At 34.4% G+C, this 16,356-nt stretch overlaps 1 pseudogene; it reads right to left on the minus strand.

Moving 5' to 3' along the window:
• Positions 1 to 1,686: 1,686 nt before the first annotated feature.
• On the minus strand, positions 1,687 to 2,680 carry LOC149187287 (dirigent protein 22 pseudogene; annotated as a pseudogene).
• Positions 2,681 to 16,356: the final 13,676 nt, after the last annotated feature.

The raw sequence follows: 16,356 nt of genomic DNA on the forward strand, positions 1-16,356 counted from the left end.
TCCTCCATTTGGAATCAAACCAATTGGGTGCAAGTGGGTCTACAAGAACAAGGATAAAGCTGATGGTTCACTTGACAAGCACAAAGCTAGGCTTGTGGCAAAAGGTTTTGCACAAAAACAAGGGGTCGATTATGAGGAGACTTTTTCCCCTAGCAAAATGGGCTACCATCTAGACACTCTTTGTCCTAGCAGCTCAGAACGGTTGGAAAGTCCATCAAATGGATGTAAAAACTGCTTTCTTGAATGGAGATCTAAAAGAGAATGTTTTTATGTGCCGGCCTAAAGGATTTGCTATGAAAGGACATGAACATAAAGTATGCAAACTTGTGAAATCCTTGCATGGCCTCAAACAAGCACCGCGAGCCTGGTATGAAAAACTAATTGAGCATCTTCTGAAACTCAATTTCAAACATTATATCTTGATGATGCAACTTTATTTGTCAAGAAATTTGGCAAAACAGTTGTATATTTTGTGGTATATGTAGATGATCTTTTGATGACAGGGAACAATGAAAGCTACATTGCATCCATAAAGAAGGAATTGAGGAAAGGTTTTGAAATCACTGATTTGGGCTATGTTCATTACTATCTTGGTATTGAAGTAACTCAATTATACTTAAAATTTAAAATACATTGAAAAAATCATATCTTAATTTATATATAACAATACACCAATAAAAAAATAAATAGTATTTTATTGTAATATATCAAAATTGAATTTCACCCCAAAATATAAGATAATCTTATAAATAAATTTCGCTTTATAATTCTAAATATAAAATTTTGAAACTTTGAATCTCAAAATTTCCCATCACTATATTTAAAAAAACTAATAAACTATCATAACATCTAAAAAATAAAAATTAAGCAATTTAAGTTACGTATTATTCACCAATTTGTTTAAATGCTTAGATAAAAAGATTTTCAAAAATTTTCACTCTCCTAAAATTAATTTAAATAGATATAAAAGTACTAAATCTTCAATAAAAACATTAAAATATCAAATAATAAAAATGATTTTACACAATTTTAATTAAAAGATTTTTAAAAGTTTTCACTCTCCTAAAATTAATTTAAATAAATATAAAAGTATTAAATCTTCAATAAAAACATTAAAATATCAAATAATAAAAATGATTTTATAGAATTTTAATTGGCTCATACTAAACGATAATAATAATGTTTTTATATAAAATTATAATTTTTTCATTTCCCATTTAGATCAAAACAACACAAATATGATAAGTAAACCTACACATAAAACTTATCTCCTTAAAAATAAATGGTCTTCTTGTTCCTCTTAGACATTACCTTCCACATTAAAAAGTTGAAAAATAATCTTTAATTTATTCTTATTGATTAATTCTATTTTTATCTTAATTGTGAATTTTAAATATAAATGTATTAATATATTATATATAAATCTTAAAAATTAAATATCTCAATAGTCTATGCTATTATGTATGATAATAATTAAAAATATAGGATATTATGTATGATAATAATTAAAAATATTATAAATAAAGAATAGTAAAAATTATTATTTTAATGTAAATTAAATAAACACCTTTTAAATCAATTATAACGTCTGAGTATAGCATCTATTAGAGTTTGTTATATTCTGGACCAGCGATATCGCAATAAATACTTTAAGAGGGCACTTTAATCTACACCGAAAACATATGATATCAAAATAAAGTTTATCTAGTTTATTTTATGACTAATTGTATAAAATGATGAAATGCCATCCAATATCAGGAGATTTCTCTTAGATGGGAATGAAAGTGCTCTGAACCCAAACGGCACCAAGAAGAGGTCAGGCGTGGCCCCGAGAACAAGGATATCTCGGATTTTGAAAGGACAGCCCTAAAACAATCAAGTCAATCTTTACCCGAGATCAAGGATATCTCGGATTTTGAACGAACAGCCTAAAACAATCAGGTCAATCTTTACATTCCATGAACACTCTTCAAGGGTTTTCAATGTTTTATTCTAGTATGAAAAATAATAAAAATAAACCCTCAAACCTCTACGGCCGTTCTTAATTTATGATAGCCAATGCCCACGAGGTATAATAATTTATATCCTCGGCGGGGACGTGTAATGGAGGACGCTGACGTTGTATTCAACGACTGCATTGCCGGACTTTAGATCGAAAGTATGAGTGCGGGCGAGTGCGTAGCCTTGAGCCAACCGAAACAATCCGCTGCCTCCCACGATGGGCATTTCTCTCACTTCATCCAAAACTGCGTTCTTCCCCACCATTGCAAGGGTGCTGCCGTTGTACTTCCCGCTCTCAAACACAAACGTCGTTACCATTAGCAGTTGTACTTTCTCTTGGGCCGAAGAAACGTATATACCCTGCGCTCTGCCAACCATTTTGGAGGTCGCTTCAGGCCCTTCGGTAAGCCAGTCGTCCATAACCCTAACCATGCCGAACTGAGTAAACGAAGAATTGGTTGCGGGAGCAGACGCCACATCCACGGCCGTCACATTTGTACCCACCAGTAAGTCGTGGAAATAGAAATGCAGGTGGCTTACCTTCAACAGCCCTAATTTCGGTATTGCCTCTACCTCCGCTATGTTAAGGTAAGCCAACAGCAGTACGATGGTCAATGTAATAGTTGCTGCCGAATAACCCATTTTCGCTCTCTCCTAAATAAAATGCCTCAACGCCAAAGAGAAGAGAAGAAATGTGTATGGTGATGAAAGGATAGCCCCATTTTTATAATGAGGATGCCCGTGATGAACACGCTTATTTTGGGGGCCATTGTTGTATTTTCACTGTTAGTTTTCCTTGGGTTGTCACTGTTGTGAACCGATGGACTTTTCCATCGCGTGGTAGAATAGATGGAAGACATCAATTTGTTTTTCCCCTTAAGAAAGATCGCCGACGTAGAATTTGTTTACATGTATGGCATTCTTTGGTCTAAGAACTAGAACCTTTGGAGTGTCACATCTTCCATGGTTGTTGGATACGGACACCGAAATTAAATACAAATATGTAACGGGTCTCTTACGCAACCTCGTAGTTGCAGGGAACCTGAACTTTTCTAAATCATTGACTCAAAGGTTTGGCTTTTTGTCACTGACAAAGACATTCAGGAGGTCATTAGGGAAGAATGACTGACTCCAATGCCCGGGTGTTTGGCATTTCACACAGCAAGTGAATACGTAGTGGAATTGTTTAATTATTATTTTTAAACTTGATATATTTTGTGATTAAGAAATATGAGAGTTTTTTCCTAGTTAAAAACAGAGACCACTTTTTCTATTAATCACTTTTCATGAGAATTGTTAATTCATTAAACTCATTTAGGTAAGGCAAATAATTAGGAGTCAGCTCTTTTTTTACTAAGCACTTTTCATTAATGTAAGAAGCAACTTTTTTGGATGTCATTTTAAATGTTTTTTTTAATATCTTAATATGTTCCATTATGGTAGGTTAATTTTAAAGATATTCTTAATACCTCCGTATATGGATAGTTAAATTTTAATATTATTTTAAATATTTTTATTATTATGGATTTTTTTTATTACATAAATGTTAATGGATTATTTTAGAAAATTTGGTTTTATTTATATATTATGTATGGTCATATGGAAATTAAATTAATAAATATGAAAAAAAAAAAATATTAAATATTTATAGTATGTATATTTTTTCTACTTTCTAGTGAATATATTAAGATGGGTTATATTTTTCGGCCAAATGCAACGTCGAAATTTCAAGTTTTTTCTTTTTTATGGAATTGAACTTCTTATTGTGAATTTTGATTAGGAGTAAAAATACAATATGTGGAGAATTATGTTGTTATCATAATGATATTTTTTGCAAAAAAAATAGTGTGGTATAATCTCACAATTTTCCATTAAATGCAATACTTGTCCTTGCAAATTTTCACACATCTTAAAAGTTATGTATGTGTTCATGTAGCATAACTTAGTCTAAAATGTGTAATATATATATATATATATATACATATATATATATATATATGAACATGATCTACACGGAGAGAACTAAGTTTTTCATATTAAAAAATTATTTTTTATGCAAAATTATATTTTTTTATTATTTTTCGAAGTTGGCGAAGTAATATTTCAATTGCATTTTGGAGACACTTGTGTTCATGTAATATTTTTTTCGACTCTTTAAATAAAGGGAAAAACCAAGAGTATCATTTTGAAGAGGACTTGTAAACAAAGATAGTGATATTTTTGAAATTTTTCATTTTACTGATTTTTTATTCTACCGCTTTGAAATTGTGCAAAAGCATTATGTTTAAAAGAAATTAGATGAAAAAAATCATATGAATTCAAAAGTGTCAAACTCATATTTCATTGGATAAAGGATTCTTTCACGAATCCAACATGATTAACTCCGCCACTTAAGGACAAATTCTGCCCTAAATCCACTAGAGTACAAAATGGGGTTGCAGAGAAATTTGAAGAAGGGGTGCTAAAGTTGTGATTTCTAGGACCTCAGAAGCTCGATCGGGCGGTTAAAACACTCGATTGAGAGCTTGATTTTGAAATTCAAGTAGCTTGATTGAGGGTTTAAGAAACCCTCGATTGAGCCCTTAACGTGGTTATAAAGGCTACATCTAGCTTTAATGCTTGATCTAGCTTTAAGGCTAGGTCTAAATATAAGGCTCTATCGAGCTCGTAGCTCAATCAATCTTTAAGGCTCGATCAAGACACTTCTTTTAATTCCATGCCTAGACTGTATTAGCATGAAATTTCAAAAACGTGGCTCGATCGAGATCGAATATAACCTTGGGTTACATTGTTTAAGCCCTCAAGCAATTCGATCGAGGGCTAAAATATTGCTCGATTGAGAGTTTAAACTGGTTCGATCAAGTTGTTCTTTTTCACCCAAAACTCATCCTCTCTAGCCAAAAAGTGTAACTCATATTCATGTGCTCCCCCTTTCACAAATACAATTGTTATCAAATTATATAAATATTATTTTTAAACTTTGTTAATGATATTTTTATTTTTGGAGGAGTTTGGAGTGGAAAGAACTTAATTAATTTATAATAATTTTTTTTTTGAAAGTTTGTAGTTATATCTCAAGTTATGTAGGAAAATGTAGACAATGATAAAGAGTTTGGATTTCCCATGATTAATTTGTGATAAAAGTTTTGACAATAAGTGAGAGGATTTCAAATATATAAAATTATAGTTTATGATTAAAGAATCTGTATAAACTATTTTTATTTATTAAAAAATAAATATATTTTATCATTTATATTTAAATTTATAAATACTTTTTGTTTTTATTTATTTAATTAAATATTTTATATTTCTTTTAAAATAAAATTATTGTAAAAATTCCTTGTAGATTCAAAAGACTAATTGTAATTTACTAAAACAATAGACTTGAATCTACTCTACCAACTGCGGAAACAATTAATAATCGTGAAATCACGAAGCATAAGAGAGAAAGAATTCAATCAACACATTACACAATGATTTCCTGGGGAATCACAACTAAAAGCCCCTACTATCTGGATATTGCATTAGTCAGAAAATATGAGAGTATTACAATGCTTTTCTCAATCCCGAGCAACCTTTGCACTATCTTTTTCTATCTCACTTCTTCATAGACAATCTTAGGCCAATACTTAACCAATTTTTTGGCCCTTATTTCCTTGTGTTGTTCAATGAAGAATTAGGCCCCTATTTGATAGGAATTTTCCTCCATTGGATTACACAGTTCCTTTAGGCTCTTCCTCTGACTACATGCACCACCTGTACAATTTTGATGATTATGCAACTGATAGTACATTTCCCTTGAGCTCCATTCCCAACTGGGTAACTCTCAGATTTGATATGCATGAGTTATTTATGAATCATCAGTTAGTTGGTTGAACACATGAAGCAACACCCCACTCTCTGACCTCCTACTAGTTCCTCCATCAGTTGGAACTAGTTTAACTGACTTTAACTTAGTTAAACTAAATTAATTAATTACAACTCAAAATAAACTCAACCAGGGCTCCTATAAAGTAGGAAACACTCTACATGACTCAAGTTAGACCCTCAAATCGAATTAACTGAACCAACTAAGTCAAATTAACTTAGTTAACTCATACAAGTTGTCTTGTGATGTGGAATTACAATTTTTTTCCTAATTTAATTCAAGGGAAAATTAAATTAGGATTTTCTTGTTGCATTTTCAACACTCCCTCTCAACAAGAAATGGATTCACATCTATCCTGATCCAACACATTTGGAATGTAATGCATGCAATACTTCTCACTATTTTTGTGCTACTACAACACTTGCAACTGAAAATCATTCAAAAATAAATAAAAAATAATCATTGAATCAATTTACAACTATCTACTCGGAAAAATGTGTTGTTGTTGACTCTACTACTGAGCCTCATTCTTTGTTGTCAACACTGAACTGCACTCCTCAATATCTATTTGAGATTGATCCTCCTGCTACTGAATACTTGTGGGCCCCCATATCAAGGTAACGATACATTAGACAAAAAAAACCTCAACGAACCCTGCCCAAATTTTTGACACTCTTGGGACTATTGCTTCACATTGCCCCACCTCACACATGGAGGTATGGTTGCATGTGCTTCATGTGTCCACTTGGTTCAAAATTTCCCCCGACTAGAGGTCTCTGCTTGAGTGGATGTCTCAACTCGGCCTCCTCTCTGCTTCTCGGATTACGACTACTCAACAACTTGCTGAGGATGCTTCTTAGGCTGCATATTGAGAGGTAATTCATCCTTCCTCTCAAACACCAAGTCTCTAACCTTTGCCTTGTTTCTTTAGGCTTTGCATGCATCTTCTACCTCAAGTGCATACAAGTTCTTGACTCGCACACCGATCTATTTCACCTGTTCCGTGGTGATGTGTCTAAGGAAAACCTTTCCTTTGCTAAATATCACAGTGTAGCCACAATCTTCCAATACTGCGAAGTAACAAGATTCTTCTTTAGACTCTTTACATACATCACATCCTTGAGTCTGAGAGGGGAGAAAGACTCCCTCTGAACATTACTGGTACCAATGTTGGTCACGTTATACCTTCTATCATCTCCAAACTCAATGTTATGCTTGAGGTCTTTCTCCTCCAATTCACTGAAGAGATCTTTATTCCCCGTCATATGGAATGAGGCACCGATATCAAGATACCACATGCGTCCTGTTAATGTGCTTTCCATGCATGCAATGAGAGTAAAATCAAGGTTGAATTGTGAAGCTAGAGCTTCACCTTCTGCTGCAACTACAGGCTCCTTCTTGCTTGCCTTCTTCTGTGGACATTTCATGGCATAGTGCCTGAATTCATGACAGTGAAAGAACTTGATGTTGGACAAGTCTTTCTTCTTTCCCTCCTCACCTTGGGACTTCTTTCCCTTGGCTTTCTTTCATTTGTTGACTAATGCAAACTCCTCTTCCACTTCTTTGGATGAGGTCCCATCTCGGTTGTCCCGCATTATCTCTTCTTACACCAATTTGCACCACAAACGCTCCCAATTTTGGTAGATTCTCCCTCCCATTTACCAAATCCTGGTAGTTGTGCTAGCTCTTGGGAAGGCCTAGGAGTGCTAAGCTTACCAGATCATCTTCAACAACTATAATACCAACGCTCCCAAGCTCATCCCGACATTGGGTGAACCTGCTCAAGTACTATGCTCTCACATACTTCCGTGACCCAATATTAACAACCACCTACTATGCTCCCATCACTAAATTTAACTTTGATTAAATTTATATTCAATAGCTTTCACATGCCTAAGTATTCAATCATCTTATAAACAAAGATAACGCATGCAATCATACTCATATGCTTAAATATTTGACAACATAAATATTAAGGAGCAAACTTACAGAACATCCCATGCAATTGAATCAACTAGATTAGATGAAATACTGTCACTTGGAAAAGTAAGCACTGCCACCCAACCTAGAACTGACTTCCTCCAATTCACCCCCGATCCGAGAGTTTTTGCCATGGTTCAACTCCTCTTGTTTACCTCTTAAATGGGTATGTAATACCCTGTTTCATGATATGGTTTCCTTTAGCGATGTCCCTCTTTTGTGGATCTTTTTATCCACTTTCCTAGGCTTTTCTTAGAAACGTTTTCCTTACTTCCCCACACAGATTTTCCCATAAAAGATTGTCTTCCTCTCCTGCAAGGCTTTTATTTCTTTCCCATAAAAGCTCGTCTTTCTCTCTTGTAAGGACTTTATGTTTTTCGTAAAATTAGCATCTTTCTCTAGCTAAGTAACTTAATGGATATTTATCTCCCATTCCATTAAGCTTATCTATAATTTGATCTAGAAGTATTATCATGAAAGAATTATCCATTCCCATTCACCAATGAGATTTCATTTGGCAAGAATCTCATCTCTTGGTGTCTCATTTTCCAAGCGATTAAATTATCTTTATTTATTTAATAATAAAGTATTTACTTTCATTGTTACACCTCAGACCTAACTTTTATGTTACAACTGAGTCTTAGCTTAGGTATGACATGATAGAAACATGGTGTACATAAAACGGAGGTGTGTTACATACTTCCCCCCTTAAATTTACATCGTCCTCGGTGTATTACTGCATCTTACAATTTATTTCCTCATTCACAGGTAGTTGTTTCTAAAATTATAGGTTCCCATGGCCTTGCCACCTGAATCAGATCTTCCGATATATAGGTTACAAAGGAGTTCTACTAGCAAATCTCCTTCAATTGCTACCTATAACATTTGTTTCAATCAATTTTATGAGAAACTTTAGATGCCTTAACAAAAAATCAATTTTTTTTACCATAGTTGATGTCATAACTTAATATAATAGTACTACTATTTGAGTAACTATAGGTTAATGTTGCTGCCATTTAACTATGATTCCTCATTTTCATTGTATTTAAATAATAGGAAGAAATGCATGTTCTTCCAATGCATTTGTGTTCTTTCCAAACACTTGCTTCCTGCAGTCTCCCTGCATTAGTCATAACAAGTCAAACTAGCACATTTGACCAATCAACATGTATAAAAACATCACATCATGTTAGCTCAAAACATAACCATCAAAATCATAAATCACATGTAACCATCATAAACCCAATCATAGATCACGTGTAATCATCATAGACCAAAATCATAAATTACATGCATACTAAACTGAAATAAAACATTGATACTTATCCTTTAATCACTCCTTAACTTCCACTTATGTCTTTATTCTGCACACACTCCGGATCAGTTTCCACACCAGGAAATCACCCAGTGCCTTCTCCTCAACCATGTGTACATACACATAGTGTGCATCACACACATACAACTATACATTTCATATAACATCATGCAATACATGCATCCACACCAGTACCATATGTACCACATGTACACAATACCATCTGTACCATGTGTACACAATACAAAATGTCCATGGCATCCCATGCATGACATGTACATTATCCACATGTTTTCAAACAATGTTACTATAATTAACATAACATAGAGTCAACACCAAAAATTCCTTTATTTATTCACACTAACTTTAGGCAAGTCCAATCAAACCATGCTCAGTTTTTCAATTGGAGAATAAGGAATTCATGGACCTGTTCAACTTCTGCAACCAGAGCATAACTGAATAATTTTATGTCAAAGTATTCAAGTTATTTTATTTAGCTAATCCTTTTCATGTATCTTGTGGTTGCAGGAAAATTTCAGCAAAATGATAACATAGAGGTAATCATGCATAATACAACTTTATAATACAAATAACTTTGAGTTTTTGGATTGAATATGTCACTAGACAAGGTTTCAATAACAACGGATTATGACCTCCGCCCAATCATAAAGCAGGCTATTGACTATAATAGTTAGTCTAGTATGGACTTCAATGTTATATTTGAATTTTAATAACAATCTTAATCTTGTCTTTAGCCAAGAAAATAATTATTTGGTACTCAAAAGTACACCACACATAATCTAGTTATGCCATATGATTTCATGTTTTCTCTTTTTACCACTATTCCCAACACCTTGTTGGCCATGAATAATTCAGTGTATATCCAAAACCAATCGAACAATCAGTATGCATACACCTCCTATACATGAGTCATAAGTGAAGGTTACAATATTCTCAATTTCACACCCTCTAAGTTTTTAGGCATTATGTGTACCAGGGCGTGAACCTAGGTCATTTACATATTGATACCCCACCTTAACACTAGATCATGACCTGGTAGAATATAATTCATTTCTTGGAAACCAAATTCCTTAAACTAAATTCCAAAGTAGTTTATGCAATAATTTTTATGTTGTCATATTCAAAACCAGACAACATTATCAATGAAATCTGACAGGTAGACTTCTCCAAGATTGCTTGGTAGGAAAATAGTGGTATAAAATAAGCATCCTAGATTGTACGATTAATTTGAATAGATTGCTAGATCATTTTATTGAATTCCATTATCTTACAACAATCTCGATTACCAGTACCACTTACCCATCTGATATGGTTGAAGCATCCTATTAATTTAGCAATGAGTTGTTGCATGGTTTGTTATCCTCTCTCTTCATCACCTAGAACCTTTTATATGTCCCCCTTACTTGATGCATGCATTATTTTACTACTATAATAAGATCCTTAGACCATCATAAGTTGTATTAATGCAAAGCCTTTTGTTTTACCAAAAATTTGTTAATTAATTAGGACAATCATGTTCTGAATCTAGTATACAATTCTTGTTAGTCACTAGGCTGCTCTGAATTGATCTATTCCTACTTCAAATGCATCCAAGACTACCATATCTAATATGTTTGTCATTTATGTTCTCATAAAGAATGATTACTCTGTTTATATATAGTAGAAGAAGGAAGATCATCTTAATCATATCAATTTCCACAAGAAGTACATTCGTAAGATCTACAATCATTTTACTCGAAGCATCTTTTCCTTGCTGCAAATTTTGAAATGTCCATACTTGTGAGACACCCATCTATATTTGGATTGATATGCACCTCCAGGTTGTGGAGTTTGAGGTTGCATACTTTGAGTTGCAATAATTGACACATTAGAATTTTAGTGAACTTGAGAATGTGCCCTTGAGCTTGTATTTAATATTGTCTTACTGTTATTAATCGAGAGGCACTAGCAGCTGATTTTACGCTACCAATAAGTATTTACACTAGATTTCCTTTTGGGTGTCAGTCCCATTGACCTTCTTATTAGATTCATAAATTATTAAGGTATGATGTCTTCTTCAACATGCATGTAGTGAGTTGTATTGCACTTGTGCACATTCTTCACAACTCTGACCCTAGTTTAGTCTAGATTGGAAATATACTTTGTGCCTCTTGCATATCTTAGTTACAATTATTGGGATATTTCTTTATTCAAAAAGAAACTTGTAGGTTCCAACTTATTAAATATGCATGTTGTTGTTGAATATTAGAATAATGACCTGATACAGTTTAGTTCCCTTCAATTTGGAGCACTTTCCCAATAAGGTGAATTAAATGGTTCAAGCAATAGCAAAACCATATCCAAAAATGGACTACACTATTACATGTAGATGCACCAATTAACACAAAAAATATTAAATTAAAAGACAATTTTAAATAAAAATACATAGTCTCATATTATGTACAGAGACATGTCTTTGATGAGCTTAACGATATTTCATGGGAACTTCATGAATAGATACAATTAGAGAAAACCTTCAGAATTTGTTCTAGGATGGAACCCAATTAATTAACCATCAATTTTTGCTAATGTCATGAACTTCTTTCCTGTGATTTATATAGATTCCATCTATATAATTTTATTTTTGACTTTTTCCTCATGTTGGCCATGATCTATGGAAAAAGCACTTGTCATTTTATCTATTCTTGTTTTCCAGTTACCTCATAAGCGTTCAACATTTCTTCCCGTAAGATATGTTATAAGCATAAACTTCATTCTATTAAGCTATGTCCTTGAATAGACTATGCATAGCAATCATGCAACTCATAATTTAATTTTAATATGAGAAAATAATATGATGACAGTGTGGAAGAAGAGACCTATCGGCCTGTAGTTAAACATAGGATTCAAACTTCCTTTTATCCACCATTAATTCTTTCAACCTTTGCATTTGTATTTACAAGTCATGATGACCACGCCACTAAAATCCATCATCTAATTTTTGATACAATAACCATACTTTAAAAATTATTTATTCCCCGCCATTATTTATTCATAACTTTCATTGCATAATATATAAGTTATTCTTCCAAAAGTTGGTTATATGCTTTACTCCTCTTACGTCACGGCATTTAGTATTTGAGCCTTCTCTTACCTCAATTTCAATGATATATATTCTTCTTACGTACGTACTACATGTTATCTAATTGGATATCTCATTATCACTGTGGGTATAACATCCCATTTAATTGCATGTAATTCCTAACCCTCAATAAGTAGCACAATAAAATAGTAACCAATTTATGGTTGACCATTTCTTACTTATTGAAATTAATCAACATGTTATTTGTAGTTATTTCTTTGCATTACTCTCTCCTCCCCACAATGCTACTATAGCTATCGACCATGGTGTATGAAATACACTACTTAGGATTAAGAAATTTAATATAAAGAGCAAATATTAAATCAGGTAATGCACAACCGTAACTCTGAAAATTTGACCTGCAATATTTGTGTTATGGTGAGCGAAATTATTACTATAATGCTTATTTCATTAAAAGCGCCACATCAATCGTTCGGTAGTGATGCCATCCAGATCATTTCTATCCAAGTATTAAGTGGAGGCTTTGCATGGAAGTGTTTCACTATGAAGTTGGCATGCCATCCTGGGTACCATAAGACGTTTAAAATTTTCTTTGAACAACTAAAAAGTGTTAAACACTTGGGGAGCATACTCCACAATTTTGAGCCAAGTCAAGGCAGCAAGTCAACCTCGAAACTTGTTGCACAAATTATTGACTAGTTCAGATTTTAAGTCATGTTGCCCTCCTATGCATGCACTATCACAGTTGATCAAGTCTTTGCAGATTTAAATATTCACAGGGAACTATTCTCAATGCAAATTGCTGGGCTCAAAATCAAGGGTCCAAATCCTCATTATACGTAAATCCACGAACACATTGTCCTCAAAATTAAATTATTTGACTTCATATATGGAGTTAACATGTAATAATAGTTGAGTTGGCTTTCTATATATGTAGTGTTAATGTAATTTAATTTCATGAAGTTAAGATGCAATAATAAATAAGTCCACTTTCTATATATCTAGTATTAATGTAAATTAATTTTATTTACATTTTATTTATTTATGGCGCATGCCCTTGAAAATAAATTTGGTAAGTTGAAATTAATTTTATTTACATTTTATTATTTTATGGCGCATGCCCTTGAAAATAAATTTGGTAAGTTGAATTTTATATGCTACTTAAATTAAAAAGAATATTCCCCTCTCACACATATATATTAAAAATCTGGATTCTCTATTTTATTATTTACCTTATTAATTAATTAATAAATATTATAATAAAAATATTTATTTCCATTCAAATTAACTAAATTATATAAAAAACTTTAAATAGATCCTATCAACATACCACTAATAAAATTAACTAAATTTTGAATCAACACTATCATGATAAATAATGTGAAGAGTGCACTTTAAAAACCTAATCTACACCAAAAATATACTATAGCTAAATAAAATTTATATACTATCTATATACTTATATTTAATTTTATATCTAATAATATAAAATGATGAAATGTGAACTGACATGAAAATAATTCTTTTATATGTAAATCAAAGTGTTCTAGCAAGAATATTGTGTTCCTTCCAATTTATGGAACCATTATGGTACCAGGAAAAGGTGGATGTTAATTCCAAGATGGGGGTTGTTATAAGGATAGCCATAAAACAATCAAGAGGATTTTTACAATCCATGAACACTTCTCAAGGGCTTGCAATGTTTTACTCTAATATGAAAAATAATAAAACGAAAATTGTTGTTCTTCCTTCTTCATTTATAATAGCTAATGCCCAATGGGTATATGACAAAATTATATCCTACGTGGCAACGAGTGGTAGTGTACTTTGGTGTTGTATTTAACGACATAATTTCCTGACTTTAGTGTAAATGTGTTAGAAAACCTGCACAAATGAATCTAGCTAGTAAAGGTTGAACACACAGCTTTGCAGAGAAGAAACACTAAAAAAATCGAAAGAACAAAAAGAATTATTGATCAACAGAAAATAGGTTACAATGCTCATGATATGCTACATGAGAGTCAACTAATACACATCAGTAGGTGAAGATCCCAAGGTAATGCGCCATAGTGGTGATCAATGAGAGGACTCGACACTTACAACAAGTTCTGGAGAGACGCGAAGTGAAAGGAGGAGCAAATCAGGGAGTAAATCATGCATAAAGGATCTTGCATGTAGTCATGCATGCATGAACAGTGAAAGGCGCCAATCTGGTGAAGATTCCATGTTGAGGCCTTGCATGTCAGTGAGTTCTCTAACTAAGTGTCCGCATGTGCCAACAATGAAGGTCCTAGGTGTGTAGTACCTCCAACACCCCCCCTGAACACCACTATGGGGAAAAATAGAAAATGGGCCCTGGCAACTAAGGCCAAAGGTCACCCAAAATACAGTGCAACTTGTACTAAAATTGAGGAAAGAGGGAAAACCTCGTGGGAAAACCCCCCCCTCAAAATAAAATGTAATCAAAAGAAAAGAGGAAGAAAAGACAGTTGCTAAGCAACTGTGTCCTTCACTCCAAGACGATCGCGCAAAGAGTGAAACTTCTGCTTAGTGAATGTCTTGGAGAAGATGTCTACAGTTTGTACTACTGAAGGACAGAACTGCAAATCAATGACACGATCATGTATTAAGTATTTGATGTAGTGCATATGGATCTCTATGTGCTTCATCCGCTGTCGCTGTACTGGATCCCTGCAAAATTTGTGAGTGCTCTGGTTGTCACACCAGATGATAGTGGGTTGGTGGAACTGGACGCCTAACTCAGTGAGGAAATGTTGTAGCCACAAATCCTGAATGGTGATGTTGACTACTCCTCTGTACTCGGCCTGAGCTGAAGAGAGAGCAATAGCAGCCTGCTTCTTGCTTGACCAACAGATAGGGCCAGACCCTAGACTGAGTGAATATCCAGAGGTGGACTTGTGATCAATGTTGTTGCCTGCCCAATCAGAATCTGTGAAGCCAAGGAGATTCAATGCAGTGCCTACTGCATAGTGAATCCAGAAGGTGATGGTGCCCTGCACATATCGGAGGATGCGCTTGGTAGCTTTCCAGTGTAGCTCATGCAGCTCTTGCATGTATCTGGAAACTGCCCCTACTACATATGAAAGATCTGGTCTAGAGTGGGTGAGGTACAGTAAGCTCCCCACTAGCTGTCAGTAGAGAGTACTGTCGACTAATGGAGTGTCACCTCCATCCTCAAGGCGGACCCTAGACAGAAAAGGAGTTGGTGCTGGCTTGCAGTTAGTCATGTGAAATCTCTCGAGGAGATCCCATGCATACTTAGCTTGAGACAGTTTGATGCCTGTGGCATCCTGGCTGATCTCAAGACCAAGAAAGAAGTGTAATGGACCCATGTCCGTCATCAAGAACCTATTATGCAAGGTCCTCTTAACTGTAGCAATGGATGAAGCCAAGTTGTCGGTGATCAGGAGATCATCCACATACAAAACTAAGATAAGAAGACAGTCATGTGTCCTGAGCATGTAAACATTTAGATCAGACTTACATCTTTTGAAGTTTCGTGATAAGAGAAAAGAATCCATCTTCGCATACCAAGATCTCGGGGCCTGCTTAAGCCCATAGAGAGACTTCTTCAGTCTGCAGACCAAAGATGAATCTTGAATGAAACCATGTGGCTGCTCCATGTAGATCTCCTTAGATAGGTCTCTGTGAAGAAAGGCATTCTTCACATCCATCTGATGTACTTCCCGCCCCTGGGTAGCCACAATGGCAAGTGCAAGGCATATGGAATCCATCTTTGCTACTGGAGCAAAGGTATCATCATAATCAATGCCATGCACTTTTTGGAATCCCTTGGCTACTAGCCTAGCTTTCTGTTTGGTGATTTTCCCATCTGCAGCACTCTTGGTCCTGTAGACCCATTTGCATCGGACAAGTTTCCTTCCTAAAGGAAGGGGGACCAGATCCCAGGTCTGGTTCTCGAGGAGCGAGTTGTACTCCTCCTCCATGGCGGACTCCGAAGAGGGATGCCCAGCAACCTCAGCATAAGACTGTGGATCAGAAGACTGAACCAAATGACAATGCCGGGATGGCATTGGTTCAATGGCAGTGAGAGCAAGAGGAGGCTCA

This window comes from Pinus tabuliformis, chromosome 3_1, assembly GCF_031772625.1.
Source record: "Pinus tabuliformis cultivar Carrire ecotype Pingquan chromosome 3_1, CPIR1, whole genome shotgun sequence".
Taxonomy (NCBI): Eukaryota; Viridiplantae; Streptophyta; class Pinopsida; order Pinales; family Pinaceae; genus Pinus; species Pinus tabuliformis.